The sequence below is a fragment of the Pinus tabuliformis genome, chromosome 2_1, assembly GCF_031772625.1.
Source record: "Pinus tabuliformis cultivar Carrire ecotype Pingquan chromosome 2_1, CPIR1, whole genome shotgun sequence".
NCBI classification, from domain to species: domain Eukaryota; kingdom Viridiplantae; phylum Streptophyta; class Pinopsida; order Pinales; family Pinaceae; genus Pinus; species Pinus tabuliformis.
In genome coordinates, this window is record NC_142299.1 from 335,788,163 (window position 1) to 335,815,976 (window position 27,814).

General features: G+C 37.5%; 1 pseudogene; it reads right to left on the reverse strand.

Moving 5' to 3' along the window:
* LOC149200202 (iron-sulfur cluster assembly SufBD family protein ABCI8, chloroplastic pseudogene) overlaps positions 1-17,625 on the reverse strand; it is a 71,200-nt pseudogene extending 53,575 nt beyond the window's left edge.
* Positions 17,626-27,814: the final 10,189 nt, after the last annotated feature.

The window sequence follows — 27,814 nt, forward strand, 5'->3', positions numbered from 1 at the left end:
GGAGGGCTTTATCCCTTTGAAGGAGGACCTAGTAACTTCCCTCCATTGCACTATAAATTAAGGTATTGGGCTGGTTGCTAGGGAGGTTGAAAGCTGAACATTTTTTAGGGTAAATGTTGGTTGAATTGAGACTTCCTAGTTAAGCTTGAGAGGAGAGATCACATACCTTTTTGGCTTCATTGGGAAGAGAGTGAAACTTGTCAAAGAAGTGGAGACTTCTTGTTGGACCCTGGGAGGAGCTTGTACAGCGTCAAGGCACAGGTTGTAAAGTCCTTCTTTGATTTGAATTAATACAATCAGATTCATTTTTCTCAGCAAATTGTCTTATGTCATTTGTTTCATGAATTCCTTGATCTTCATGTTAAATATGTTTTATGATATTGGCTTTTCAGGTGCTATTTAATTTGTTTGCTTGTTTGTGTTTGTAGATTCACAACAAGGGAGCTCACTTGGATCAAAGGAGCGAGGCTTCCACAAACTTGTTTTGGACCCAAGGTAGGCCTAAAACACTTGTTTTCCTTTGTTTATAAATGCATATTTAGAGAAAGATATTTTTTGATTGGCTTGCTTGTCACTAGGTCTCTTTAGATTCTAGGAAGGTCTATCTTGTTCGCAAGATCGACTCATTCCGTGTGACAATCCTCGAATGAGGGGTTACCGTAATGCGGTTTTAGACTTTTGAGGTTGTTTCCAGATTTTACCTTGACATGTGTTCTTCGTGCATAGAATGTTATTGCAAATTCCCTTGCTATAGCAGCAAGTAACTTGAAAATTCCGATGAATTCAAACAATAGGTTTGAAATTCATGTGAAACATCGCCCAGCTGTCCTTGATAATCAAAGATATTGGCAAGTGTTTCAAGATGACAAAGAGATTGAAGAATTTCTACGAAATGAAGGCAAATATCAAGACACTTCTATAGATGGCGAGCAAGATAATGGTGAACCAAACTTAGAAGTAAATCAGATGGAAGTTTTGCAGCTGAAAGACAATGTCATCCCTAAAGGCCTTATACCTTTAGAGGAATTATTTGACCAAGATGATGTAGCCCGGAAACCAAGTTTGATGCCAACTGAAAAGGGAGTTGAAGACGTGAATATTGGAACAACAGAAAATCCAAAGATGGTGAAGTTGTCAAAGGCATTGCCTCCTCAGGTAAAGGCAAAGTACATTAGTTTATTGTCTTCATTTACTGATGTATTTGCATGGGACTATTCAGATTTGAAGGAGTACAATAAAAGTATAATTCAGCACATCATTCCAATCAAGCCAAACCAAAAGCCATTTCACCAAAAGTTAAGAAGGATCAATCCTAAGTTGTTGCCATCAATAGAGAAGGAGGTGAATCGATTATACAAGGCTGGTATAATCGTTCCAATAAGATTTTCAGAATGGATTTCCAATTTGGTGCCCGTGCGAAAGAAGACAGGTGAGATTAGATTATGCATTGATTTCAGAAATCTGAATAAGGTGTCTTTGAAAGATAATTATCTGTTGCCAAAGATGGACCACATACTCCAAAGAGTGGTAGGGGCATCTCGTATGTCGCTGCTCGATGGGTATTCTGGATACAATCAAATTTTGGTCCATGAGGATGACAGGGACAAAACAGCATTCACCACCCCGTGGGGGACTTTCCATTATGCCAAGATGCCATTCGGTTTAAAGAATGCTGGTGCAACTTTTCAGCGGGCTATGGATATTGCCTTTGCAAATGAGAAAGATGTATTTTTAGTAGTTTATCTTGATGATTTGACAGTTTTTTCTAATTCAGATGAGGAGCATCTTTATCATTTGAAGATTGTTTTTCAGCGGTGCAGAATGTATGGCATATCTCTTAATCCCAAAAAGAGCTTGTTTGCCATGGATGAAGGAAATCTTCTCAGTCACATCATATCCAAGGAGGGCATCCGCATCGATCCTGCTCGAGTGGAAGCCATTCAGAAAATTGATTTTCCCCATAGTAAAAAGGAGATCCAAGCATTCAACGGTAAGATGAACTTCTTACGTCATTTTGTGCCAAATCTAGTGGAACATTTGAGGGAAATCACAAACATGTTAAAGAAAGATAGTGTAGTAAAGTGGACTGAAGAAGCTATCAAGTCTTTCAATTTGGTAAAGTTGGCCCTTTCTTCAGCTCCAATTTGATTAGCCTAGATTATTCTCAAGATTTCATTTTATTTTCATTCGTTTCAGAGCATACTATGGAAACGGTCTTAATGCAGAAAAGAGACCAGCTTGAGAAGCCAATTGCTTTTTTCAGCAGAACAATAAGAGATGTAGCCTTAAAGTATAACATTATTGAAAAGCAAGCTCTTGCCTTGGTGAAAGCTGTGAAATATTTCCGAGTATATATTCTGCATTCCCATATTCTCGCCTATGTCCCTAACGTAGCTGCCAAAGATGTTTTAGTACAGACAGATCCATAAGGGAGACTCGGCTAATGGATCGCAGCTTTATTAGAATATGACTTGGAAATCAAGCCAACAAAGCTCATCAAGGGGCAAGGTTTGGCAAAACTAATGGCGGAATCTAATTTGCATGCCTTGGACATAAATTTGATTGCTACCATCTCCGAAGAAGATGAAGATAGCTCACTTGTTCAGGTATCTAAAATTTTTATCCATTATCCTTGGTATTCTGATATTGTATATGTACTCCAAAATTTTTCACTGCCTCTGGGAATGGCTAAAAATCAAAGTAGAACTCTGAAATTAAAGGTTGCCAAATTTTGTATTATGAATAATGCATTGTATTGGAAAGATCCCGGAGGTATGTTGTTGAATTGTTTGGTTGAGGAAGAAGCAAAACAGGTCATGGATGATTTTCACAAGGGAGATTGTGGAGGTCACCTATTTTGGAAGACGACGGCAAATAAAATTTTGAGAGCAGGGTACTATTGGCCTACCCTCTTTGCTGATGTTTATAAAACTGTTACAAGCTGCCATGAATGTCAAATTTTTCAGGGAAGGAGAAAATTACAGCCACTACCTCTCAAGCCAGTTGAAGTAAGTGCTCCGTTTCAGCAGTGGGGCCTTGATTTTATTGGAGAGATCCACCCTACATCTTCAGCTCAGCATAAGTGGATCTTAACAGCGACGGATTATTTTACAAAATGGATTGAGGCAATCCCCACTCGGTAGGCCACAAATGCGGTAATAATTCAATTTCTCGAAAATAATATTTTGTCACGTTTTGGTTGTCCTAACAAGCTGATTACAGATAATGCAGCAACTTTTAAATCTAAAAGGATGATTGATTTTTGTAATAAATATCAAATTACCTTGGGGAATTCTACTGCATACTATCCGCAAGGTAATGGATTGGTGGAATCTTCAAATAAATCATTGGTTAACATCATCAAAAAGCTACTGGAAACAAACAAAAAGAGCTGGCACAAGAAGCTTGTTAATGCACTATGGGCAGATAGAGTAAGTCAGAAGAAATCAATTGGCATGTCTCTGTTTGAACTAGTATATGGTGTTGACACGGTGTTCCCGACATCTCTCGCAGTCCCAGTGGTAAAACTTTTGCAGGAAGCTGGCAGCGAAGAGGATTATTTTCAGCGAAGGATAAACCAAATGATCCATTTACAGTAGACGAGAGAGGAGGTTTTCCAGAATACCTTCAGGCTACAAGAGAGAATCAAGAAAATCTATGACCAGAAGGCAAAGTCAGATAAGTTTCAGATTGAAGATATAGTGCTCAAGTGGGATGCTAGAAACGAGGACAAACGCAAGCACAGAAAGTTCGAGAATCTGTGGAAGGGACCATTTGAAATTGTTGCATATCGGGGTCAAAATGCTTTTCTCCTCAAGGAAATGAACGGGGATGATTTTCCAGGAGGGCCGGTCAATGGTCGGCTGCTAAAGTGGTATTATCTTTGAGATATTTTATGCTGTCATAATTTGTCACTGTACATACCATTTTATTTCCTTCATTGCAAGTGTGCACTGTCGTCATTCAGTCAGTTTGGGGCCCAAAGTGAAGGCTATAAAACTGAAGGTCTGATGTCAGTTTTTGATTACTTAGTATGGGTTGATAGAGTCAGTTGTTTGAGTCAGTTTTCAGTCAAGTAATTGAGTCTAGTTTTGAGTCAAGATATTGTTTTTATGTTTGCTGAAGTTATTGACTCCATAGCCCAATGGAAGAGGCACTGTCTGCTTTCCAGAGATCTATAGTTCTTGGCACCTCCCAGGAGCTACCATCCCCATTGGAGCCAATGTTAGTGTCGGTACCTTCATCCCTCCATCAGTGATAAAAATTCTCTTTTTGCATGCATTTTAGGTGTCCCATCCGATCAGCTGCATTCCATTAGGTCATGGATCATATGATGGTAGTGGTTCTTTGTCAAATTTCCCTCATGATTTCATCTGCTAGCCTATTTGCACATGTATAAGTCATTTGCTGTCATTTTCATTTCATTTCAGTTGTAGAAGTCATTTCAGGGTTTTCAAGTCTCATTAGGTCTAGGGTTTGTCACCATAGTCATGTAAAAGCTCAATAATGGTCAGCAAGTGCATGAGGAGGTCTAATAAGGTCTCAACATCAAAATTTCAATAATTATATACTCAGTAATTGATTTTTTCCTAAAAAACTTGTTTTGAGGAAAAACAGAGTTTTATGTTCCATGTATAAAACTTCATGTAATTTTAATTTTCCTATATGTAATAAGCATTATCTACAGCCCTGGGTCACCTTGCCAAACTCTTGCACTTTAGCTCCTGCAAAAGAGACAAGAAAATCCAAGCATTAGTCCATCAAATGAAAAAAAGTGAGCCAAACTGCAAAACAGAGTATTTAAAGAACAAAGTGAAAAACAACACTTTAGAAAGTGGGTTTTCTAAAATTAAGTCAAAAGGTATATAAAGTGTTCCTTGTGTTAAAGACTTCATTTTTGCTCAAAGAGAGAGAGAACAAGAGAAAATCATGTTTTTGAGCCGAAAGGAGAAAAATTGTAGAAAAGTTTAGAAATTTCCCTTGGCGCGGCGCACCAGGGCATAGGCGTGGTGCACCTACTCAGTGCGGCGCACCGAGCACAGAATTTACAAAGAGATTTGAACTAGTGCGACACATCTGTTCGGCACAGCGCACCTGGGTGTTGGCATGGTGCACCAATCTTCCAAGCCCAAAACTCTTGCAAATCGACCTTCTAAGCTCCAAAATCTTCAAATTCCATCCCTCCAAGTAAGTAAACCCTCCATTTGCCATTACGAAGTACGCGAAACGGGTCTAGTCCTGATGGACTGAGTGCTATAGTTAAAAGGCATCCTTGAAGAAGGGATTGTGTCTGGGCGGCCGAGATTTCTTGGCAAACTCCTTTTCGTTGTGGGTATCTTTGCAATAAGTCTCATGGGTTCTATTGAGGTGATAATGGAAACCGATGTGAGCTACAACCATGAGAGTTGTACCAGCACAATGAGGCTTGGTGCCTCCTTTGAGCCATGATGTGACAGAGATTATCACAATCAGTCCACAGTATCAATGATCCAATGGTCTGGCACTGCTCCTCGAATTCTATAGTGAGTTTACGCCCTCAAAGAATAGGATGAAGAATTTTAGCGCGGACAATGTCTGAGGTGAACATCAACTGAGGAAGTGCAGTCTCGCAAATCAAACTGCCCGAGTTCAATTAGCAACTTCACAATGACCCAAACTCAAACTGCACAATGATGCTCAAATTCAAACAATTCACACTGTTGGAGGATGCACGACTTCTGCTAAAAAATTGTTGCTACTGATAAGTATACATACCAATATAACTGGAATATTCAATCACTTACAGACTGCTTGAGTATGCCTTCTTTTGCTGACCTCTATTTGATGCTTGCCAACTCTATCTGAAGCTTCTTTTGCTAAGGTTACATTTCAAGAAGTCGTTATACTGCTGATGCTCTTTGCCCCTGTCATCCTTTGCAAGAAGACACAAGTCTGCTGCCTCAAATCTACATTACTGCTAAAGCCAGACTGCTGCACATCTAAATGACAGTAATACCCTTATGACAGTGAGATTCTGATATGACTGTGAAACCTAGACTTCAATGACATGAGAGTGAGACCCTTTTTTGAAAAGCAGACTTTAATGATATAATATGGTATGACTATGAAACCTTCTTCCAATTGTTGAAAGTTATCAACGAAATTCTGATCAAACCGTGCCTCTACAACTGTTGATGTTAGCATCTGGTGATGCCAATGTTGACATGGAGTTGTCCTTAATTTTACAGACAAAGGTTAACCCAGATCAAGGATTCTATCGACTCTCAATCTCTGAAATGTACACAGGAGGCCATCGAATAACCTTCAGGGAATAAGGGCTGATCAACACTGCTATACGTTGAGGTAACTCTCAGATCTTCGAGCTAAATATTCTGTTTTGAAGGCCGCAACAGGTACATGCAAGAGAAACTGTAAGTATGCCCTTAATAACCTTTGTACTTTCAAGAAGCTTCAAATCATGTTTAGTAGAATATATGAAAAAACCCTTAACTAAAGGATGTGACCATCGAACTTTCCTTAGCAAGACTTTCACGTCCAGATGTGACAAGCTTCAGGGTGTCAGGCCAAGCAATGTGACAGAGGGAGGACTAAGGTATGCGCGCAGTGGAATAACATGTATAGCATGTCAGGCCATACGTTACAAAAAACGGTTGTTAACCAATGCAATAACGTAACTGCAACGATACCAGTATAATAAAATTTCAGAGCTAGAAATGGCAGTATGGAGACAGTGTTATTATGGAGACAGTGTTAACGTATGAGGTCTGCGTATGCAACGTTTTGAATATGGAGTGTCTGGCAGTGCAACATGTGCCTCAGATTTGGGCGCATTGATTTCCCAAGATTTCTGTACGCATAATTGAAAGTAACGTTTCATGCAAATCAATCAACACAGATATGAAACGCATAGTTGAACCAATGAACCAGCACTCACGCCACACTACAGACTTACCAGTTTTCCATCTTGAATGTTATTGTGAATTCCGCAAACGACTGCTCCATCATCGATATTACCGGTTGGAGAGTAGATGTACCAGGAGGACGGGTTATTACTGTTTAGATTTCTGAATCAGCGCTCTACAAGACCGCTTTTGACTATACAGTCTCCATTATGACTGTAAGATTACATCGAGTCAAGCATATTCTAGATATACATCTTCAAGACGAGCTTCAGGATCACGCAGCTGCTATGGCCACCCAATTCGTTAGATGTTGCTACTAGCAAATGAGAGAGAGTGCCAAAGTGCACAACCTTCAATTCAGGGTTTGTAACAGGAGTTCGACGCATACCATGACCATCAAGGTTTCAATACACAGAGATGCATAAGTGAAGACATTTCAAAGTTACACATAAAGAATTCATTAGAGGATTAATGCATTGTTCAAACGCATAGGTGGTGCAACAGTCAATGTACAGAGAGATGTATAAGCGATGTGCAACTAGGAATATAGTCGTCAGAAAGGAGTTAAAAACACCATTTTTGATACTTATCTAAGAGAAGGAAAAGGCAAATGTGAATTACGCAGAGAGACATAGATGAGAAACTTTTTGTATTCCCATGAACTACACTCAGACTTCAATCTCAATGAGCAATATGAATTTATCCTAACAAATGATCACAAACCCACAAGCTTCATTAAGACATAGAAGTGTTGGTTTACACAGGCCACAAAAACAAGTGGCTTACACAATATTGAGAAGGTTATGAACGTACCAGCTCTGATACCATGTTAAACACACATGGACAGCAAGAGAAATATGAAAGATAAATCATGAGAGTACCATTTTTATTAACAAATGATTTACATTTATAGTACAATATGTGATCGTTGGGTTCCACATCCCAAGGTCTCTTGGACTCCTTTTGTCCATTCAACTTCCACACTAACCCATTGAGGATTAGTTGTCCAACACTAAAATTAAGTCAAAAGGTATATAAAGTGTTCCTTGTGTTAAAGACTTCATTTTTGCTCAAAGAGAGAGAGAACAAGAGAAAATCGTGTTTTTGAGGCGAAAGGAGAAAAAATGTAGAAAAGTTTAGAAATTTCCCTTGGCGCGGCGCACCTGGGCATAGGCGTGGTGCACCTGCTCGGTGCAGCGCACCAGGCGCAAAATTTGCAAAGAGATTTGAACTAGTGCGACACACCTGTTCGGCGCAGCGCACCTGGGTGTTGGCATGGTGCACCAATCTGCCAAGCCCAAAACTCTTGCAAATTGACCTTCTAAGCTCCAAAATCTTCAAATTCCATCCCTCCAAGTAAGTAAACCCTCCATTTTCCATTAAAAAGAGAGTTGGTCTTCATTCATAGTGTTTTGATCGGTGAAAAACCAAACCCTAATTTGTTGCACAGTCACATTGCAAAATTGCCTAGGGTTTTCAGTTTTTTGTCATTCTTGCTGTTAGTCCACTCCTTTGCATATTTTACCCTTCACTACATTTCCTGACATTTTCTTCCCCTTTCCCTCTTTCATTGACATTTATCCTACCCTCTATCCCCAAACCCTAAAACCTTAACACTTAATCCCACTATTCCCCAAACCCTAATCCTCATTCCCAAAACCATATCACTCCCTAATAACCCTATAGCAAGCATTCAAAACCTTCCATTCATCAGTCCCATTCATCAAATCCCAAAGGAGAAAGCAGCAATCACCTGTCTTTGAAATAAAATCTCTTCATACTCATCATTTTGCACCATACAGTGGCAAACATGGAAACAGATTCAGCTTATGAAAGGGATGAGGAAACAGTGAGTGATTCCTCTCAAGAGATTCATGCACCGAGAAAAACACATAAGGGAGGAAAACACATCCAGGAGGAGCCCACCACACTTACAGAGTTATTGGCCTGTCCCCTTGTAGTAGCATGTTTCAAACATCAGTCTTGCTACTAGTTTTGTGAGATGGTGGAGAGGGTGAAATATCACCATGAAATTGCTAGACTATTTGTCCTTCATCTTCACAATTGCCAGGTGAACTTAGCGTGTGTTTCCTTCACTTTAACACCTAAAACTATAGCTGAAGCAACAAGGATTCCAAATGTAGGTGAACAGTGGAACAAAGGACGACATGTAAGCAAAGAGCATTATGAGCTTTATATCAAGGCTAGTTATCAAAAGAAAATCAGTAGGGTCTTTCCTTTCAAATACCTACAAGACACTTATGCTCCACTCATGAAGCTCATTATCAAATACTTCAGTTGTGAAGGAGGATTTTCTCGCTTGTACACCTATCATATTAGATTATTGATGCATTTCACTAGAGTGAGAATGATGAACCTCCCCTATTTCATATGCAGAAACATTGACAAAATGGCTACATTGGTGCAAAGGAAACCTCTCCATCAACGGTTCCACAACATTTATCATTTTTCATTGATCAAGATTGTTGTTTTGCATCAGTCGAGTTTGTTTAATGTTTCATGGGATACTTTCATTTCACATGAGGTTTTCAAAAGCCCTCAAGTGACCTCATCAGTTTTTCAAGAGGAAGAAGGGCCTTCAAATCAACCAGAGGTTCATGAGGCTCAAGCTACAAGGGTGCCAGTATATGTCACTTATGAAAATGGGACAAGGAGGCTATTTGCAGCTGCAAAATGAGTACTATCTCCACCTCGGGTGGAAGGGGTCTCGTTTCCTTCACCAGACAACAGGCAAATGTTATCTTCACCCAGGGTAAAAGGGGCTTTGCCTTCTTCTTCAAGAAAGAAGGTACAGGATAAAGGAAAACAACCATTGCATGAGGAAGGGCCTTCTAAAGGTCAGGAGAGAGATTTCATCTTGATTCAGGATGATGATGTTGATTTGGGCTCCCAAAGCTCAAAAATCAAAGAGATCATCAAGGAACAAGAATCTGACATTCATGCCTTAGATCTTAACCTTGAAAGGGCTAAGTAGATCATCAATTACCTTGAGCAATAGAACAAGCAGTTGGAGGATAAGCAGACAATCATGGAGCTGCAAACAATAAGAGAAAACAAGCAAGCAGCAAAAAGAAAGAAAGTCAAGTTGACATCCCTTGAGCAAGAGATTGATGCTGATCGGGAATCCTGGATAGAGAGGGGAATATGCACTTGGAGAAGCTGCTTGAGAAGGCCAATAAGGAGAAAAAGATGTTGCGGCACATGGCTTATCACTATTTGGCATGAAACAAAATTTGCAAAACTGGGATAAGGTGCCTAAAAGCCAAGTTGAAGAAGACTTTGAGGAGCAAGAAAGACCAAGATAAACTCAATATCTTGGCTGACTCTTCCTTGGCCTGGCATAGTACTTGATGCAGATCACTCATGCAAAATTTCAAGAAATTTGGCAAACGTTTTGACAATTTTGAATTTTTGAAGGAAAAAACAACTTTTTCTGGCAAGTGCGTAGTGCCACCTGGCACTCTCTTTTTCTAGGGACCTCCTCTAGAGAAAATATTTACATTTTTGGATTCCTCATGGAAAATTATGAAAACCCGGAAATTACTAGAAAGTTTTGACAAGTTTTGGGTCACCAAAAAGGCCAAAAACACCTCAAAAATGCCCTCTCTGCCACTCTTTGGCCACACAAGAAGAAGTGTTGGGAGAACTGATTTTTGGAGGGAAAAATCGGCTCTAAATTTAGAAATTCGACTTGTTCTAGAAAGTAGACAGATAAACCTTTCCAACAAGCCTACTTGTAGCAAATTTGGTGAAGGGGAAGGCCTCCAAATGCAGCTGAGAAAAATCGCTACGCACAGAATAAGTGGCGCTACGCATGGGATGAAAAAGTGTCAATTTTGCCTAAAAACTCTGTTTTTCACTTAGTTTTCTCCTAGTTTGACTTTTTCTCTCTTATGGTAAAATTCATGCACTGACATGCTGTAAATTGATGTAATATGATGTAAAAGTGATAAAAATTGACTTGAAAAGGTAGATACATTAGTTGTAGGTGGTTTGGAGTTGAATGAATCAGTTTCCTAGGTTTTAGAGGCAAGTTGTTCCATTACCAACTTTTGTATTCCTAGTTTAGAAATGGTTGAAACCACCCATATTCTCCTAGATTCGAACCCTGATGGATATCATAGGTGGTTTGGAGGTCTATATCATGTGTTTTTACAGTCATTTGTAAAGGTTGGACTCTTGTGAAAGCTTTGAGCATCATTGTACATTCATCTCTGCAGTTTGGCAAGGAAATAGACCAGGGTTTGGAGCATTTTGTGGGATTCTTGTGGCAAGGTGATTTAGTATTGTTTCTCCTTCTGTAATTCAATTTATCATGTGTTTATGTGTATCATTATCTCTTTCTTTTTCAGCTTAACTAAATGAATCAAGTATAAAGGTGCAAATCATTAATGTTGTAGTGCTCTACCTTAGGGTTTGTTTAGCTTTTCATGTTTTCTACTGTTTGAAGAGGATCCCTGATACTTTCATGCCCTCTCAAGCTCCTCACTAGTCTAAAGACTCTCCATTTCACTTAATTCAAAGTACTAAAGCATTTTCCTACCTTGCCCCATAGAAATCTCTACAAGACTGAGTTCATTCCCCGGACCCAAAACTGCCTTTCACTTTTGATCCAAAAAACCAACATAAAAATCAATCAAACTCCTCTGAGCATATACCTAGACTAAAATTAGCCTTTACATCAGTCATCTGAAGCCTCATTTGCTATATTTTCTTGAGATTGAAAATGAGAGAGCCCTCTGCAGGCCTGATAGGGCTAGCTACCAGGTTAAGCATGGTTTGATGCTACCCTAGACCTGCCTTTCTCAGCCTAAGGTAGATTTAGGCCCTAACACTCTCCAGAGACCACTAGATTTTCTGCTCCACTTTCAAGAACCATGGAACTATTACACCCATAAACAACAGTGCTACCTTGTAGCTTGTACAGAGTTCCAATTCGAACTCCCCACATCAATACCAATGCTCCCCGAACCATCTTGCAGGTATCCTTCTCGAACACTAGTTTTACACCTGTATCATCTAGCTTGCTTATAGAAATCAGATTTCTGACCAATGCAGGAATATGTAGAACACCCGGAAGTGTTCTAACCCTTCCACCTTGCAACTTCAACTTTACTTTTCTGTGACCAATGATTCTAGCCTTCCTATCATCCCCTAAGAAGACATCACCACCATCGTATTTCTCATACTCGCAGAACCACTCTCTATGGGGAGTGAAGTGAAAGGATGCACCTGAGTCAATCAACCATGCCTCATGATCTACATGTGTACTTGAAGAAGCCAAGTACACATCCCCAACTTCATCTGAGGTGGTTTTCGCCTATGTAGAAGGAGCATCATCAGATCCCTTTCCTTTATCAAGAGCTTTAGATGTACAGTCCCTTTTGTAGTGCCCTTCCTTTCCACATTTCCAACACACCACCTTTACAGGTTTTCCTGGAGATTTAGATCTCCCTCTAGATTTAGATCTCCCACTCGATGACTTACTTTTGTTTCTGTTCTGGTACCGTCCTCGTACAGACAAGGCATCACCATTCTAGCTCTCCATATTTTCATCTTATCTCCTCCGTCAGCAAGGATGAGACTATTTCATCAAACTGCAAGGCAGTTTCATTGCTACCTATTACAATAACCAAACTATCCCATGAATCTCGTAGAGAACACAACAAACTGATGCACTTATTTTCATCTGAAATTTTAATATCAATAGATAATAACTGACTTACCATAGTATTAAATGCGATCAGATGCTCTGTCACCGAGTCTCTATCTTTCATCCTCAGGTTATACAACTTTTTCCGTAGGAACAGTTTATTCACCGGAGACTTAGATTGGTACAAAATCCCTAACTTATCCCACAAATCCTTCGTTGTAGCTTCCCCTAGTACATTCATCAATACTGAATCTCAGACACAGAATCGTATTGTGCTCTTTGCCTTCTAATCCAACTTCTTCCATTCTTCATCGGACACTCCCATTGGTTTAGTACCCATATCTACCACGATCCACTTATCTTTATCCACCAACAGATCCTCCATCTTGAGTTTCCACAACTCAAAACTCTGACCATTAAATTTCTCGATCTCTATCTTTCCACTGCTCGCCAACTTCTTTCACCACCAGAATCTATCTCACAAATCTCCTACTGAATAGGGTCTACCACAAGCCTGAGCAAAACCCCTCAGCAACAAAAGCATCCCGTTGAAGCCAAAACAGCTCTGATACCAAATGTAGGTTTTAACCCTATACAGAAATTACCTGCATACGAATTCTAAAACACAGAAAATAAACAATGCAAGAGCATAACACATAAAACACATATACACAAAGATTTTCCCCTGGATCCAAAAACCGGGACAACCAGCTTGATTTTTTCACTATGTTCTTTTCAATGTTACAATACATATTTATACATGCCAAAGCATACAATACCATGGACCAAAAACAATCGCGTCCAAAACCATGGACCGAAAACCGTCGCGCCCAAAACCATGTGTGAAAATCATGCACAAAACCATAGGTAGGTCCGCCCAACCTAACATAGGGTCCAAAAATAAAAATTTTCGGGGCGCTGCCCCGGAACCCATAGAGTGGGGTTACCTGCACTCCTCAAATCCCTTATGACCGCCCCGCCCCGCTATGCAATCGACGCAACGAAGGGGGGGCTCCACCCCCCTTCTAACCCCCTGGTTAACTACGTCAGCTAGTCGTGGAAAGAATATAACACAACCCAACAACAAATCTGTTATATTAAAAATGGGTGAAATGCCTATTCCTAGAGGTAACTCCAGCTCATAGGAATTCATTGAAAACTTGCAGAGGATCTTACAAGATCCTATCTTCTTAATTTTCAATTTGTTATATTCTCCCCTTGGAAACCTATCCTTTCTTACGTGAGCTAGGACCACATCTCCCACTTCAAAATTTACCTATTTCCTGTGTACTTTTGCTTATTGCTTGTAGATGTTTCTTGTATTTTGTAATATTTCTTTTACTTGCTCGTGCAACTCACTCATGGCTGTTGCAAAATCCTCTCCATCAGCACTTCTATGCTCAATATTTCCCAAGTCTCTTAGCTCACAAATTCCCCTTGGATGCATGTCGTACAAGATTTGAAATGCACTCTTTCCTGTGCTCCTATTTGGTGAGTCATTATATGAAAACTTAGCCTGTGTTAGCACATGACACCATTGCTTTGGTAGATCACCTACTAAACTCCTCAACAAATTACCCAAACTCTTGTTTACAACCTCTGTTTTCCCATCAGACTGTGGATGATAGGCTGAGATAAAATTTAACTTAGTGCCAAGTTTCTTCCACAAGGTCCTCCAGAAATTTCTAGTGAGTCTTGTGTCCCTTTCTGAGATTACATGTTTTGGCAAACCATGCAACCGAACAATCTCATAAAAAAATAAATAAGTCACGTGGGTGGCATCACTAGTTTCGAAACACAAAATCAAATGAGCCATCTTAGTAAATCTATCCACAACTACAAGGATTGAATCATTACCTCGTTGAGTTTTGAGTAAACCTAGAACAAAGTCCATACTCACCGAATCCCAAGATCTGTTGGGAATAGGTAATGGCATGTATAGTCCAGCATTCTAAATTCTCCCTTTCACATGTTGACTTACCCTGCACTTACTCACATACCTTTGTACATATTCCTTCATCTTAGGCCAAAAATAGAAGTGACTCAACTGCCCAAGTGTTTTCTCAACACCAAAGTGTCTAGCCAACCCGCCATTATGCTTTTCTTGGACCAAGTTTTCCCTCATTGAGCAATTGGGAATACATAGTTGATTGTTCTTGAACAATAGCCCATCCTGCAACATAAACTCTTTCCATGGACTATTGTCCCTATTGACTGGATTTTTACATGCTGCAAAAGCTTCTTTAAAATCAACATCAATGTCATATAAGTCCTTCAAATAATCAAAGCCTAAAATTTTTATTTGACTTTCCTACATGATTAAGCATCTCCTACTCAAGGCATCGACAACCTTATTTGCCTTCCCACTAATGTGCTTCAAAACAAAAGTGAAATTTTGAAGGAACTCCACCCACTTTGCATGTTTATGATTTAACTTATGTTTCTGCATAATGTATTGTAAGGCAGAATTATCCGTGTATAGAACAAACTCGTTAGGCATCAAGTAATGCCTCCAATGCTTCAAAGCTTGAACCACCACATAAAATTCTTTGTCATAGGAAGAGTATTTTTTTTTTGACTCATTTAACTTCTTACTTAAATATGCAATGGGCTTATCTTCTTGGTTCAGTATAGCTCCAATGGCTATCCCACTAGCATCACATCTCACTTGAAAGGGTTGATTGAAGTCTGGGAACTTCACCATCGACTTCTCAGTGATCTTCTTGTTCAATAGTTGAAAAAAAAATTCTACTGCTGTTGTCTAATAAAATGGCTACCTATTTTTCTTGACGGTGTCAATGATAGGTGCACAAAAGCCACTAAAATTCCTGATAAAATTTATGTAGAATTTGGCTAAGCCATGAAAAATTCTCACCTCAAAAATATTCTTAGGTGAGGGCCAATTTACAATTTCCTCTATCTTTTCTGGATCCATTTTCAAGCCATCCTTAGAAATGACAAAACCCAAGTATACAAGCTCACTCTTCATAAAATAACACTTCTTCATGCTAATCAATAACTTTTCTTGTTGCAATCTATCTAAAACATACTTCAAATGTCCTAAGTGCTCTTCTTTAGTTTGACTGAAAATTAAAATGTCATCCAAGTAAACAATGACAAACTTACCAATGAACTCCTTCAAGACTTCATTCATCAGCTGCATAAATGTACTAGGTGCATTTGACAAGCCAAATTGCATGACCATCCACTCATACAAGCCTTCATTGGTCTTGAAAGATGTCTTCCACTCGTCTCCATCTCTGATCCAAATTTGATGACAACCACTTTCCATGTCAATCTTTGAGAAGTAAGTTTATCTGCCCAAGAAATCCATCATATCATCCATTCGTGGCAATGGAAACCTGTAACGAATAGTGATCATGTTGATTTCTCTAGAGTCAGTTCACATTCTCCATTCTCCACCCTTATTTGGACTTAGTACTGTAGGTATGACAGACATATTCAAACTTTCTCTTATTAAACCTTTGTCCAACAATTCTTGGAGTTTCTTCCTCACTTCCTCATTCTCTTTGGGTGTCATTCGATATGCATCCTTATTTGGAAGACTTGCTCCTGGTATCAAGTCTATGTGATGACTCATACTTCTTTTGGGTGGCAACTCACTTGACAATTCATCAACTACAATATCATGAAACTCATGCAACAACTCCTAAACTTCAATAGGCAAATCTACAATTTAATGTGCAGAAATACTACCTTTGGATTACAAATCACTGCATAGCTTACCTCTTCTTCTTCCATCTGTTGTAGAAATTCCTTTCCACTAAGTAGCAGTTCTTTTGGGCTACTTGTTTTAGCTGTACTTTCATCTTTCAATGGTACAAGAGTGTGCTTGATGCCATCCTTTTCGAACTTATAATAATTTCTCTCTACATCATGTGTCACCTTCCTATCAAACTTCCATGGGTGCCCCAAAAGAATGTGACAAGAATCCATCGACATTATGTCATAGAGCACCTTGTCTTTATACCTGCCTATCTGAAACTCAACTTCACTTTGTTCATGCACCAACAATTGGTGTCCTTTTTTCAACCACGATACCTTATAAGGTTTGGGGTGCTTAATCTTTTTCAATCCCAATTTTTCCACCATTTCTTGGGAAACTAGATTGTTTGTACTTCCACTATCAATCACCAATTTGCAGCATTTTCCTTTTGCCTTACACATTGTCTTGAATAAGGATTTCCTTTGGACTGGTTCAATAGTCTCCTTTGCTAGTTTTAACAGGACTTTGTGCATCATCAACACCTCTCCAATCTCTGGCACATTCTCTACCTCAAGTACTTGTGCCTCTACTGCTTCAGTTTGAGCTATGTATGCACCTCAATGTCCTGTATTTTCATTCTCAGGACATTCAAAAGATCGATGACCCAATTTGTTACATCTGTAACACCGGTAGACAGTCTCTCTACCTCTTCCTCTACCTCTACCTCTCTGGTAAGGTCTTCCTCCTCTGCTGCCACCTTCTTTCTCTGATTGCCCTTGTTGATTTGAGTTGCCTTCACCATTCTTTTGTGCAGGAAACTTTCCTCTTCCATTTTTCTGTCCTTTCCCTTTGGAAAAATAACGTCCTCTTCTAGAGCTTTTCTTCCTAGCTATCGTTTCTTCTTCCTTCAAAGCACACTGGTATGCTTCCTATATTGTCCTTGGATAAAGTATGTTGATTTCATATTGAATATCTAGCCTCAAACCATTGATATACCTTGTTGTATTTTTCGGGGTATCTTCTACATAGCCTGCTCTCAAATTCACCTTGTAAAACTCTTTACTGTATTCTCTCATTTTCATTATCTTTTGTTTAATATTTTTCATCTGTTTGTAGAGAGTTAGCTCGTAATCCTTTGGCAAGAACTTACTCTTCATCTTTGCCACCATTCTATCCCAGTTCTTGATCAATGGTTTGTCCTTCTTCCTTACTTTAGCCTATACATTGTCCCACCGTAGTGCAGCATGGCCTTTCAACCTTGTCACAGCAAACTTGACTCTCTTATCCTTGTCAATTTCCTCGTACTCAAAATACTTGTCCATCTCACTGATCAAATCTAGTAGATTTTCATCTTTCAAACTGCCATCATAAATAGATATTTCAGGCTTTGGCCTTGAACTTGAGCCCAATACTTCTCTCAACAACTTCTTCAACAGGTGTTTCTCCTTCTTCTTCAAGTTCCTCTTCAAACTCACTAACATCTCCACCTTCAAGATCCCGTTGTCTCCCTACTTCCATGGTTTCTAACCAAATTTCCAGTCCCCTTATCTCTTCCCGAAGTTCTGCATTACCCATAGGTCAGCCTCAGCGACCTCGTGCCATTCCTTCTTGCTTATTCATCTCTCTATACTATAGAGACCAAAAACGTTAAGGCTCTGATACCACAAATTGATGGCCCACAAATTGATGATTGTTATCTCAGCAACTTACAGTGTTGTTACAGGAGGAACAACAAATTGTTTTTTTCCAGCCACGTAGTCTGTAAAAACACAATTTAAAGATCCCTTCGTAACTACCCAACCAAGGATATTTTTGGAAAATCGCTCATGAGTTACCAAATAGACTCTACTCTACACAAAATCTAGATGCCATAATTTTGAATTTCGTCTTCCTTTGATCATAAATTGACCCGTAAATTTGATAATGATTTTCCTTTACAGATTTTCTTTCTTCTATTGCCTTGATACAAAGTGCTCTGTGATCTCGAATATGTAATGTAAAATGACTCTTTCCAATACACAATCTTGGATGAAAAAGTACTAGATTAAAATATTAACTGAAATATGATTCTCTAGGTTCTCACTTAAATGTAAATAACAAAGAAAATACAGTTCAGGAATTCCTCATTCGAAACAACAATTTAAAGACCAAATCAATTTCAATCTCAAGATATTAATATTATGGTTCATAAACCTCACAAACACATATGCAAATAACTGTCTCACACACACTTACATATTCAATTTGTTGATACAAAAAGCCATTGGTCTAAGAAATTATGTTCAATTAACTTCAATCTCACACCAAAACTTCCAGCACCCAAAAATGTTCGTCCTCTCTCTCCAAAACTAAAAACAACTATCCAAGAAATGAGTTCATGGATGTGAACCAATTTCCCTTAGAGCTAACTACCTACTAGCTATAAAATCATTTCTTTTAACTAGATATTCCTAACTAATCTTAACTTAATATCAAAAACTTTTCACAAATAAACTTTAAATGTTCTAGCCTTGACATGTGATCAATCCATCACATTGCTATACTCTTGGTCTCACTTTAATAACTTATCAGTTTTATGTGCTCAACCTAATGCACCTCCATCAGAGAGGATGAGGAAAAGGGAGGGAGGGAGATATAGATAGCTAGATATGGAGACAGTGTATGTTTGTGGGGTGAGATAGAGAGACAAGGAAGGAGAAATGAAGGGAGACAGAGATATAGATGAAGGGAGCGGGGGAGATGGAAGAAGAGAGAGACAAAGAGAGGGAGGGAGGGAGATATAGATATATATGGAGAGAGAGAGAGAGAGAGAGAGAGAGAGATGGATGGATGGGAGAGAAAGAGGAATGAAGAAAGATACACACAAATAAAAATACAAATATTATATAGTATTTATAATATTGAACAATATTAACCATAGAGAAAGAGGAAGGATTTTACAAAAGGTAAAAGAAGTTGGATTTAGAAAGCCATGAATATTTTGTTTTTTCACTAAAATAGATGCATTGATATAAGTGTGGATGTTGGTTTCTGATCCTATTTGATTTATCACATTGGATGTGTTGATTTCAATGTAATTGTTGATTTATAATCCTATTTGGTTGCTTGCACTAGATGCATTGATTATAATGTAGATGTTGATTTTTATTCCTATTTGATTTCTTTCACTAGATGCATTGATTTCAATACAGATGTTGATTTCTAATTTGATGTAACTAGATGTATGATGTACATTAATTTCAAATTAATAATTTTAATAATGTGCATTGATTTCAACTATTGATGGCGTGCATTGATATATGTGTTACAATAATTCAACCATAAAGGAAATACTTGAATTTTCATCTTAAATAAAATGTTCACTTACCTGAAATGTTTACTTCTTGAAACTGTAAACTATTTGTAATTGAGTACATTCTTACTATTCCCATTTTTCCATCATTCAATATTGTTAATCACTTTTCATGTGAGGTAATAGAAAAAAACTAGCATTGAAACTTACATGGGGTTTAACACTCCATAAGTCACAAGGATCGACATTGGAGAAATATAACTATTAATATTGGAGAGCAAGAGAGAGACAAGGTATGACTTTTACTACAATAGCTCGAGTTAAATATTTGAATGGTATATGATTTCAACTGCCCTTTTCATATGATCAATATGAAATGATGGAAAAACTAACACTTGTGACAATAAGAACAATAGAACAAAATAGTTTGAGAGCTACCACAATGAAAACTACTTGTAATTGACTCAATTATTATTATTCACATTTTCTCTCATTCAACATTGTTATTTATCACTTTGCATTCAAAATTTTAAGTTCATCATTTTTCATCATTCAAGTTATCAATGGTCTCAATCATCTAAAAAAACTAAGGTAATTGAGTAAATTTAAAATTAAAATGACTAGAATATTCTTAGACGTATTTAGCATATTTGAAATGATTAGAGTGATTGGATGTTTAATAATTTTTGTGTGACCACGCATGATTGAAACTAGCCTATATCCATCTTAACCCTAGATCTATCAAGCACTAAGAGGGATCAAATCTCTTGAGTATTGTAAACACTTCCTCAACGTTTTTCGCTTAAAAAAGAGGTTTGCACCTTGAGAGATTTGTGCCCTCTTTGTGCTTGATAAATCTAGGGCTAAGATGGAACTAGGTGGGTTCTAACCTCAATTATTCGATCAGAGCATAGGCCTTGGTTGGTATTTTTCCATTAGATGTAAGGTATAACATCTTTGAAGGGTGAGGGATTCATTGGATTCATTGGGATTGTCATTGGTTAAATTGTTCTTGGTGATTAATTTGTAAGGGCTCTAAATTCTTAATAATTATAAATGAGTCAACATAATAGAATGGCACAATGATCATTTCCCAGTGACAAGAAGCCTCAACCACAATCCAATTATTTTATATCTGATTCAATTCACTTTATAATTATAATGAGCAACTCATACTTCTACTTCATATCCCCAAACATCAATGCCAAATCCTTTCAAGGAATGAGCCAAGGCCTAGGAATAGGGAGATATAGTAGGTTGGGAAAGGTATGGAGCTGAATGAAGTGAAATTCACAAAGAGGGTTTACCCCTCAACCATCACTAAGGGGAGGCCCTATTGCTATGGATTCCTCTCCCAAGTTCCCTTCAATGGCTACTACAAATTGATTTTTTCATACTAAGTAGGTAGGTAATATCATTGTATAGTGGTCAACTGCTTCTAAATTATTGTCCAAATAGGCCTCACTTTGTTGCTAACTAGGAAATTTGTCTCCCCTCCAATATGAGAGAAAGTAAAAAACAAATAGTTGGCATCCAATGTTGAACTTGAATCATCACATGATTATTTTGAGCAAAACTAATGATGAAAATGTTGGGATAACTTCATGTTATAACAAGTGTATTGGGGGATGGGGGACTCCCCTGAAGGATGACTTCAGAGCTTTAAATGCTTGAATAAAGAGAGAATCAATAAGGGGTGGATCCTTAATAAATATATTTCTCAATCGTCAATAGTTAGCGGGTGCAAGGTTATTGGGACTTATTATGAAATGTTTAGGAAATATGTTGAAATGACTTCCATGAAGTTTCTCTTATAAAGAATATTCATTTAACTCATTAGCTAACCGTGCATGTGTTTCTAATGTTATGAAAGTAATCAAAGTTGCACCACTTGAAGTTGCTATTGTATTATTTGCATATATTGTAAAAATTGAGAGTTTTTTCTATATACGATCAAACCCCATACACTATATTCTTGATATAATAAGTTTCTTGATGAAGATATGCAATTTAATGTATATTATTTTAGACTAAAAGTCCTATTTGTTTTTCAAGATCATGTATTTATCTAATAGAATATAATTTTATGTTAATTCTCAGAGTAGTTGATTAATTCCTTCCTATTCTTCTCTTCCATTTTGATTCTCATGAGAATTGCATTTGATGGAGGATAGATTACAACAATACTTCGTTACATCCCATTCCGAAAGCCACAACCAATGATGTTGGGAAGCTAGGTAAAGGATATACGTATGTGAACAAATTATTTCAACTAATTTCTACTCGATCATAATCCCTAACAAGAATTAAAATCTATATTAATCCTTAATAGGAACAAAAATCTACATTAGCTAAAAGAGGCATTGTGTAGTTAGGGTACTTTAAGAAAAATGAGTATGTTAACATTAAAGGGTCATTAGTACTTTCACCCTTGTTTTCAATTGTGTTATTAGGTGTCATCACAAGAAGATTTGTTGGAGCCTTTTAATTAATGCATAGGTGACTCGCTTATGCTCATCTACACATAGCTTCATGGTAACCAGTTCTTACATTAAATGTACTATTATGATATTTTGACTCATTACCCATCGTAATTGAGAGATACATCTCGTTTCCTAAGGTCATGTATTCTGTATATGGACTTAAAGTTGATATTATTTGAACTTATGGGTGATGGATTGCAATATTCTTCATTAGATCCCATTTTATTTAAAGGAGTTGTGTAGGTGAACAAATTATCTAAACAAATTTCCACAAGGTCATATTTCTAAACAAAGGATACAATATATAAGAAAACAATATTGAGGTTTCATAGAAGTGATTTTATTTGGTATTTTTATCTTTTATCCATTTTATTGCATATTATTCATAATTATTTAAGATTCTTGGTGTGAGATCTTCCCTTTTATTGGCACAAAGATATTTAGTTTAGGTAGTAACCTCTACAAACATACTTCTAAACCACAATGCAGAGGACATGTTGTAAGTGTATTGTTGATGTTTCCTCTTAGAGAGTACGTAACTAAATTGATGGAAAAACATAAACATAACATCCATTCAATAACCATAATTTATTTCCTAAAAACCAAATAACATAACATAATCATATTTCACTGTTGGAAATCAACCATAACCTTGACACATTTGCAAAAATACCAAGTCATAACATTGACATATTGGGAAATTACTAAACAACAAGAATATATTAGTGTAATAATAATATAGATTTGCACGAATTCAAGTCAATTCGAGTAAATTTGAACATTTAGTATATCGAAGAAATGGCAATTAGAGATTATCCTAAGGCTATTAAACAACCCCAAAAGACTCTAATTTTGAGAAATATTGCATAGACAGTTGGTGTCACTCTTATTAAGAAGCATATATTCACATTATCTCTTGATATGGCTTCAATAGTCCAACAATTTCTTAATCTCAACTCATATTTTTGCATTAATCATATACTTTAGTATCTAAATTTTTCCCCACAGATAAAGGTGATCATAAGTGCATTGAATCTCCTTAGCATTTGGTTTGAAATATTATTATTTTATTTTGATTACTTGATATAGCTTCCTAATGCTAGCTTATTCATTGTAAGGTTCTGACCGAGGCTTTCCTTGCTTGGGGTTTATAGATATAATTATTATTCTACCATTTCCCTTTCATTTTTTTCTATCCTTCTCTAGGAATATTATTTCTTTCATTTTCCTGCGCCACGACATTCTGATTAACCCCACATATGTTTAGTTCCTTTGACCAGATCCATGACTTCAAAGCCAACCAATGTTGTTATTCCCATTATGTTTATTTCTATGCCTTTAAGTAGCCCAATGGGCTCTACAAATATTTAGTCTACAAACTTTAAGAAGTTTATTAACTTAACTAAGTTAGTTATCCCCATTTATCCAAGTCTCCTCGAGAGGATACTAACTTTAGATCCAATGTAGACTATGACTTGAGGAATAAAAAACATTTAATCTCTAGAATGACTTGGGGATCATAATTGTGAGTTGGCTTGTGTCACATAGTTTTGATAACTTTGTTTTCATCCTTAGAGATTTTCAATATGTTAATTAGTTTGAGTAGCTTACTACTAATTCTTCTTTACCAAAGAGCTCTAAGAATTCTTAATTAATCTTTTGAACAATTAATGCAAATTTAATTCCAAATGACATCAATGACATGATTTTGAGTAATAGCATTGAGTAATATTTTTAAACCAACTTTACAGAAATAATGATTTTTTCATAGAAAACTTTACAGAAATGTTTGTATAGCCATGGTTGGGTTGGTTACAGGTGTTGCAACTTGGGAGATAAGCATTTTTGTCAGGCCAGGAGTAACTCCAGACTTGGCAGAAAAATGATTCATTTATTTCATTAGATAGCTATTGTTATATACATGAATGTGACTAATCAGTTCATCTTCTTGATGTTGTTCACATTCCAAATTCACCCAATCGCAGAGGATTAAGTGTTAACATTTCCCCCCCTTAATCTGAAGGGATGTTGGTGAGTCCAAGCATCGTTCTGAATCTTTCAAGCTTTTCTCTTCCAAGCGCTTTGGTGAAGATGTCTGCAATTTTCTCATTTGTGGAACAATGACGGAGATGGATTGTTTTGGCCTCAACATGATGTCGGATCAGATGATATTTAGTATTGATGTGCTTTGTATGATCATGGAACTTTGGGTTCTTGGCCAACTTTATTGCAGAGGTGGTGTCAATCATGAGTGGAGTTGATTGTACTTGTTTTACCTGCAAATCTTCAAGAATTTTCCTGAGCCACACAATTTCTTTCGTTGCTTCAGCTGCTGCCACGTATTCTGCTTCTGTTGTGGAATCTGCTGGAACTGATTGTTTGTGTGATCTCCAAGAGACAGCTCCTGATCCAAGACTCATAGCATATCCTGAAGTAGATACTCTAGTTTCTTTGTCTCCATCGAAGTCTGAATCAGAGTATCCAATCAAGCTGAAGTTGTCCACCTGTGTATACTTGATTCCAAGGTCTTGAGTTCCCTTCAAGTACCTTAGAACTCTTTTTGCAGCAGACCAATGTCCCTCACAAGGCTTTTGCATAAACCTAGAGAGGATTCCAACAGCAAATGAAATGTCTGGTCTGGTAGTAGTGAGGTAGATGAGACTTCCTACAAGCTGTCTATACTTTGTTGCATCCTCAAATTCCTTTCCTTCAATAGATGTGAGCTTTAAGTTTTGTTCCATTGGAGTAGAAAGAGGATTGCACTCTGTCATGCCAAATCTGTTTAACAAATCTCCAATGTATTTCTTTTGAGAAAGAAATATGGATTTTGGATGTTGGGTTAATTCAATGCCAAGATAGTAATGAACATAGCCCAAATCAGTCATTTCAAAACTTTTTCCTAATTCTTTATTTATGGATGCAATATAGCTTTCATTGTTCCCTGTCATTAAAAGATCATCTACATATACCACAAGATATACAACTGTTTTTCCAACTTTCTTGACAAATAAGGTTGCATCATCAAGATCAAAATGATTGAAGTTGAGTTTCAGAAGATGCTCAGTTAGTTTTTCATACCAGGCTCGTGGTGCTTGTTTGAGGCCATACAAGGACTTCAAAAGTTTGCATACTTTATGTTCATGTCCTTTCATAGCAAATCCTTCAGGCTGGGACATAAAAACATTCTCTTTTAGATCTCCATTCAAGAATGCAGTTTTTACATCCATTTGATGGACTTTCCAACCGTTCTGAGCAGCTAGTGCAAAGAGTGTCCGGATGGTGGCCCATTTTGCTGTGGGGGCAAAAGTTTCCTCATAATCAAACCCTTCCTTCTGTGCAAAGCCTTTTGCCACAAGCCTAGCTTTGTGCTTTTCAAGTGAGCCATCAGCTTTGTATTTGTTCTTGTAGACCCACTTGCAGCCAATTGGTTTGGTTCCAAATGGAGGATCAACCAGCTTCCAAGTGCCATTCTTTATGAGGGCATCATACTCCTTTTTCATTGCTTCTTTCCATTCATCATGAGAAGCAGCTTCTTTGAAGGAAGTTGGTTCAAAATCTGTAGACAAGTTCAATTCACAATCATAAGTAACATCCATATCAACAGGTGAATTAGAGTCATCTACATCACCTCCATTTTTTCGGTTTGAATTTTTGGTTCCTGTTTTTCCAATTTCATCAGGATGAACACTTTCAAGTGTCTTTGTCAGCCACTTTGGGGGACCTTTCTAAGATGGTCTAGGCTGCTCTGTTGATTGAGTTGGGACTGAATCAAGATTGAGTCTCCCAATTCTATCAATTACATCACTTAAAGCATCATCCGTTGTTGGAGTTTCATGCAGGGGAGATTGTTCTTCAGAAGAAGATTCCACATGTTGATCTAGTATAGGAATCCCCCCTTCAAGATGTGGAATCTGATTATCAAATTCTTGAAATGATTTTGTTTTTGCGAATCTATCCAAGCGATCAAGTTGCTGCTCAACAACATTGTAAGATTTGGATGATTCCAGAAAAATGACATCTCTAGATACAACAAACTTTTTATTTACTTCATCATAGAGGTGGTATGCTTTAGAGGTGTTTGAATACCCCAGGAAGATACACTTACGACTTCTAGCACCAAGTTTGTTTCTATGTACCTTTGGTATCAAAGCATAACAGATGGAACCAAAGATCCTGAGATGCTTTACCGAAGGAACATTTCCATACCACAATTCATAAGGAGTCTTGTTTCTTATAGCACTAGATGGACATCTATTCTTTATATATGCAGCACATAGAACAACATCAGCCCAAAACATTATCTTTACATTTTTGAAGAAAAGCATGGATCCTACCATATTCAAAATTGTTCTATTCATTCTTTCTGCTACACCATTCTGCTGGGGATTATAAGGTACAGTTGTTTGATGTTTGATCCCATGTTAGCGAAGATAGTTTTCAAATTCATTTAATGTATATTCTTTTCCATTATCAGTGCGAATAGACCCAATATGGGATTGTGCATCATTTTCAATCCATTTATGAAAATTCTTGAATGTTTGAAAATCATCAGATTTGTTCTTCAATAAATAAACCCAACACATTCTCGTGTAATCATCAATAAATGTCATGATATATTTATTTCCATTTGCAGAAGGAACAGGCATTGGACCACATAAATCTGAATGAATGAGTTCAAGCTTCCTATGTGCTCTTGAATGTGAATCATGAAAAGACTGTTTGCTATGCTTTCCTAGAATGCAAGCATCACATTGCTTATGTTTCCTAGGAATTGTAGGCAAACCAGCAACACCATTTTTCTTCAATAAGTGGAGACTGTCATAGTTTAAATGTCCAAATCTAGCATGCCATAATAAACTTGATGGAAGTGTACCTTATTCATGATGAGAAATATATGAGAAATGTTGTGCATGAGCAGAGGTTCCTTGCAGTTTGAGAAGCCTTTCTTCTTCTATTCCCCTCATGACAAGTGAGTAGTCAGATGCTTTTCTTACCTCAAGCTTGCCATCAAACATATGAATGGAGTGACCTTGCTGGCGGATGTGGACCAAGGACAACAAGTTTCTCTTGAGCTGTGGGAGATATAGAACATGATCCAGAAGAAAGTCTGGAAGACCAGGCAGTTTAAGCCTGATTGTGACAAGCCCTGATGGCTTGGTTTTTGACTGATCTGCAAAGTATACTGCTCCATCAACATTGTCAGTGAAATCTTCAAAAAAATATTTCCTATGAGTCATATGACAGGTTGCTCCTGAATCAAACAACCAATCATTTTTTGAAGAAGCAAGTGAAGCATTAAACAAATCTTCATTTACTCCAATGTTACATTGTGCCTCAATATAGTGAGCGGATTCAGGTGCTTTACCTTTGTCTGTATCATCTGTTTTACCTTTCTACTGGTTTCTTTTCTGCTCAATTTTGTCCCATGGTAGCTTGCATGTGGATGCATCATGTGATCCATTTCTTTTGTAGCGAATACAGTGCAAATCTGCTTTCTCTGCTTGAGAATGTCTGCCCCCCTCCCTCTGAAGTATCTTCCTCTTTCTCTGGAAGGCATACTGTAACAAAAAACTTCTGCTGATAGAAAAAATACTTCTGCTAATAAGAAATTTCTGCTGATAAGAAACTTCTACTGATAAGAAATTTATGCTGATAAGAAACTTCTACTGATAAGAAATTTCTGCTGATAAAAAACTTCTACTGATGTACAGTGAAATTGTACTCAAAAAGGGCAAA